The following is a 6,000-nucleotide window of genomic DNA, read 5'->3' on the forward strand; positions in this document are numbered from 1 at the left end:
ACCCAGGGACTCCATGAGCAAAATAAACTGTTGTTACTGTGTTAAGCCATTGTTTTGGAGTGCTATGTTACACAGCAATAGATAGCTGAAACAGAAAACTTAACTCTTAACACATACTAGGTGCCAGGCAGACTAAGTAATTATCTCACTCAATCTTCAAATACCATGGTATGCTGGTTAATGCTATATGTATCCACTTGGCTAAGCTATGATTCTCAGCGGTTTAGCAGACATTATATAATCACTTTCCATTCTGTGATCTGATATGAGCAGCCAATCAATTGAACGGGGAGTGTTATGGATTGAGTTGTGTCTCCTAAAAATGTATATCCACTTGGCTAGGCCATGATTCCCAGGACTGTGTGATTGTCCACCATTTTGTCATCTGACCTGATTTTCCTATGTGTCCTAAATCCTACCTCTATGATATTAATGAGTTGGGATTAATCGGCAGTTATGTTAATGAGGCAGGATTCAATCTACAAGATTAGATTGTGTCTTAAGTCAGTTTCTTTTGAGATATAAAAGAGAGAAGTGAGCAGAGAGACATGGGGACCTCCTACCACCAAGAAACCGTAGCCAGGAGCAAAGTGCATCCTTTGAACCCGGGGTTCCTGAGCTGAGAAGCACCTTTACTGGGGAAGGCTGATGACAAGGACATTCCTCCAGAGCCGACAGAGAAAGAGAAAGCCTTCCCTTGGATCTGGCACCCTGAATTCAGACTTCTAGCCTCCTAGACTGTAAGAGAATAATTTTCTCTTCGTTTAAGCCATTCACTTGTGGTATTTCTGTTATAGCAGCACTAGGTAACTAAGACAGGGAGTTTCCTTGGGGGTGTGGCCCACCTACAGTATACAAATGTTTGTTCTGACAAAGCTCACTCTCTTTCTTGACTCTGCACTCTTCTTGTTGCCTGACCTCTGATTCTTGGGGCATAAGCCAGCAGAGGCCTCCAGCCTGCCTCCTGACCTGCAACTATGTGAGCCAGCAGAGGTCTTCAGCTTGTTGTTTGATCCATGGCTTTGGGACTTGCCAACCCCCACAGTTGTGTGAGCCATATCCTGAGAATTGCATGAGCGGTTTCCTTAAAGATTTCTCTCTCTCTCTCTATATATATGTATATCTATTTAATATCTATATATGCTTCACTGGTTTTGGTTCTCTAGAGAACCCAGGCTAAGCAATCTGGTACCAAGAGTGGTTCTAGAGGAACGAAATCTTAAGGATGAGTTTTTTGAATTGGTTCTCAAATCTAGCTACATTTAAAGGCACTAGTGACTTTCTCTGGTAGTAAAGAGGGCACTGTTAATCCATGATGTGATGTGGCAATAGAAATATGCAAAATATCCCCAGCACTGGATCAAATATTTGTGAGAGATTTGGGTGGTTGGTATCTGATACCTTTTGACATTTTTGTCAAACTAAGAGGTATAATAAAGCTGGCTGTTTGGTCCTCCTTTTGCTAGACAAAGAAGAGAAAGAAAAGGATGAGCTCAAGGATTCAGAGTCACAGCTCAAATGCCACTTAAAAGAACTGAAAGTTGCTACTTGCGCCTGTAAGAAATTCTTATTTCTTGTAGTAACAGAATTGATATCGCTGAAAACCAAACTCAGAGTCTTATACTAAGAGTGGCTGAATTACAACACCAACTGAATTCCCAGACTTGAGCTGACCATCATGAACTGGGTACTCTCTAACCCACAGAGTCATAAAGTTGGATGTGCACAGCAGCACTCCATTATTAAATGGAAGTGGTATACACAAAATTAGGCTCAAGCAGGACCTGAAGGCACAAGTTACATGAAGAAGCAGCCCAAATGCCCATTGTTCCCACCCCTGTCACATTACCTTCCGTCTCCCAGGCTGCATCTATGGCCTCATGGGGAGTTCCTTACAGTCACTTGGCTGAGGACCAGAAAACTCATGCCTGGTATGCACGATATGCAGGCCCCACTCAAAAGCTGTCAGTGTCAGCACTACAGCCCCTTTCTGAGACTTTCTTGAAAGATGGTGGTGAAGGGAGATCCTCCCAGTGCACGTAACTTTGAGCAGCATAGCTGGTTATTCATTTCACTTGGAAGGAGAAATGGCCAAATATGAAACTGTATACTGATTCATAGGCTGAGGCCAAAGGTTTGGCTGGATTGTCAAGGACTTGAAGGTACATCACTGGAAAATTGGTGACAAGGAGGTATGGGGAAAAGGTATGTGACTAGACCTCTCTGAATGGGCAAAGAAGTGAAGATATTTGTGTCTTGGTGGAGGAGGATTTTAACAAGTGGATAAGACAACACGTTCTGTGGATACCAGTCAGCTTCTTTCCCCAGCCAATCTAGTCATTGTCCCATGGGCCCATGAACAAAGTGGCCATCATGGTAAGGATGGAAGTCATGCATGGGGTCAACAGCATGAACTTCCACTCACCAAGGCCGACTTGGCTACAGCGACTGCTGTGTGCCCAATGCCAGCAGCAGAGACCAACAGAGCCCCTGTTATGGCATCATTCCTAGGGGTGACCAGCCAGCATTCTGGTGGCAGGTTGATTACATTGGAATGTTTCCATCATGGAAAGGGAAGTGTTCTGTTCTTATTGGGACAAACACTCTGAGTATGGATTTGCCCTCCCTGTATGCAATCCTTCTGCCAAAACTACCATCCGTGGAGTTGCAGAATGCCTTATTCACTGTCATGGTATCCCACACAGTATTGCCTTGGGTCAAGGGACTCACTTCATAGCAAATGAAGTACAGCCATGAACTCATGCTCATGGAATTTAATGGCCTTACCATGTTCCCCATCATGCTGAAGCAGCTGGCTTGATGGAATGATGGAATGGCCTTTTGAAGATACAATTACAGTGCCAGCTAGGTGGCAATACCTTGCAGGGCTGGAGGAATGTTCTCCAGGAGGCTGTATATGCTCTAAACCAGCATCTAATGTAGGATTTATGGGTCAGGATTTATGGGTTTATGAATCAAGGATTGGAAATGGGAGTGGCACCATTCACTATTACCCTTAGTGACCCACTTCAAAATTTTTACTTCCTGTCCCTGAGACCCTATGCTCTGTGGGTCTAGAGGTCTTAGTTCCAAAGGGAACAATGCTCCCACCAGGAGACACAACAGTAATTCCATTGACTGGAAGTTAAGAATGCCACCCAGCCATTTTGGGCTTCTCATGCCACTAGCTCAACAGATAAAGAAGGGAGTTACCATATTGGCTGATGTGATTGATCCTGATTATCAAGGGGAAATTGGAATTAATATTACATAATAGAGGTAAAAAAGAATATGCCTAGACTACAGGAGATCCCTTAGGACTTCTCTTAGTATTACCATGTCCTGTGATTAAAGTCAATGGAAAACTACAGCAACCCAATTCCAACATGACCCAGATCCTTTCAAATGGCCCAGACCCTTCAGGAATGAAAGCTTGCATCACCCCACAAGCTGAGGTGCTTGCTGAGGGCAAAGGGATTACAGAAGAGTGGTTGAAGGAGGTAATTCTAAATACCAGCTACAACCACTTGACCAGTTGCAGAAAGGAGGACTGTAACTGTTATGAGTATTTCTTCCTTGTTTTGTTATAGGTGTTTTTGTGTGTGCACATACCTTTGTTTTTTTCCCTCTCTTATTCTGTAACTTATTATAAAAAATGAGATGTAAACAGGTTTAGTGCATTTTCAGTTGTATGTGTGTTAGTTGTATCATGTTTGATGCAAGTATGACTTTATCTTTGTTTAGAGATTATGTATGGTTTAAAGAGATGTGTATGGATGCCAAGTTGACAAGGGGTGCATTGTAATGGTTAATGTAATGTGTCAACTTGGCTAGGCTATGACTCTCACTGATTCGGCAGACACTAAAAAAAAAAAAAAAAAAAAAATTTCTTTTTTTTATGTAATTGCCTTCCATTTTGTGATCTGATGTGAGCAGCCAATCAGTTGAAAGGTACAGTGTCTTGCCTCCAGCATATAAAAGGATATTCTGGCAAACTTCACTGTCTTTCTTGACCCTGCACTTTTCTTGTTGCCTGACCTCTGGTTTTTGGGATAGAAGCTAGCGGAGGCCTCCAGCCTGCCACCTGACCTGCAGATTATCAGTTTTTCAGCCTGCGCAACTAGATGAGCCAGCAGAGGCCTTCAGCCTGTTGCCTGACTCACATATTTGGGATTTGCCAGCCTCCACAATTGCATGAACCATTTCCTCACAATTGTGTGAGTCATTTCTTTGAAGTAGATTTCTCTCTGTATATATCTATATACATTTCGATGGTTTTGCTTCTCTGGAGAACCCAGACTAAAACATTTGGTAAATGAGTTGTTATTTCCACTTTACACATTAACTTTTTCACCTCAGTTTCATCATCTGCAAAATGGAGACAATAATAGTCTCCCTCCTGTTTCTCAGAGTTGTTGGGAGCATCTAAAGAGAATTCATGGAACAGTGCTTTCCACGTTGTAAAATATATCAAAATGTTAAGTATTATTATATTTTCTAACATTTCCAAACAACAAGGGTTCCAGTGAACATCTCTCAAATAGAAGTCAACAATATAATAATCCTGAAATTATGAGATTCAAGCTGGAAAGGCCCTCCATGAGAAACACTGATTATGACATGGATTATAGATTATGATAATCGTAGTGACAGAGTTTGAAACACAGAAGTGTAGATTTTTAGAAAATTATTTCTTAACTGCATTAAGGGTAAAGTAAATGCTGCTGCTATATAAGCCCCCAAATAAAAAAAAAAAAAGAATATGAAGATACTTTGCTATTGTGCAACACTATAGAGTTGCAAAGTATCATTTTTGTTACGATCTGAGGTCCCAGATATAAGAAAAGTGATCAATCAGTAATCAGTAAATGTTTATTGACGAGACAAAACAAATATCAGTGGTTTAACACATTAAAGGTATATTTCCTGCTCTCAGCACAGATGTTTCTGGAGAGTGGGGAGAGGGGTCTGCTCCACTTGGTCATTCAGGGACCCAGGGACCCATCTAATGAATCTTTGGTCCCCCAGGTCATTTGAGTTTCCCAGTGGATCCATTTCATCTGTTGACTGACAGAGGAAGAGAAAAAATGGGGAATATTGTGGTAGAGGTGTTTTAGGGGTATGTGGTCTGAATTGTAAGGTTAATTATTCTTCTTCCGAGATGTTTTAAGACCAGCCAATGGGCCACATTAGCTCAGATCACCTCTAAGTTACTTTTCAAGGGCTGGTGTTTTTAAATGACTCCACGAAGAACATTTCTGCACCTGTGGCTTCACCGTTGACAACCTCATCCTTTAGGCAGCTAAGTGCCTCTCATGTCGGCAGTCACACGACTCATTCTATTCCTCCCAGCATTTAGCACTAAGAGAACTTGTCCCTCTGGCCAAATAGTGTTTCCTTTTATCAGATAATGAAAATTACATAACTCATTTTTCTCCCCATTTTGTCCCAGGTTCGAGAAATCATTTGGCAGTTCCAGAAAGCACAGTACTCAAAGTGTGCCCAATTCACCACATTCGCTGATTCAATCCATATGCATTTATTATTTAGTATAATTAGATGTTAGGGTTGAAGAGAGAAATGAAACATACTCTGTCCTCAGGTAATTTAGTCTTACAAGGGAGACCAATGGGCAAAGGCAATTCCAATAAATTATAATTGTGCTAGGTGTAATCCATTTGCCCTTCCAGACCCACTTCTACCCTTCTCCACATTTACAGGTGGGGAGCGGATCTGTAAAATTATTTTAACTCCTTCCTTTGTCCTCTGGCTTTTGGTTGGTTTGGCCAGTAGGGAGCCCTGGTGAGAGGTCAAGAAGGGAGGAGGGCGAGACATCGATAGTTTTCCCTCCGCTTTCCTCCATGCAAGGAGACACAAAATCTTGAAGTGTGGTGGGAATGAGAATATTCCTGACAGGTCAAATACTGCCTATGCTTGAACGGCCCATTCTATTTTCAAACAAACCTAATTGTTAAGAAGCCATTCTTTATGTTAAACCTC

Source organism: Loxodonta africana, chromosome 9 (genome assembly GCF_030014295.1).
Source record: "Loxodonta africana isolate mLoxAfr1 chromosome 9, mLoxAfr1.hap2, whole genome shotgun sequence".
NCBI lineage: Eukaryota > Metazoa > Chordata > Mammalia > Proboscidea > Elephantidae > Loxodonta > Loxodonta africana.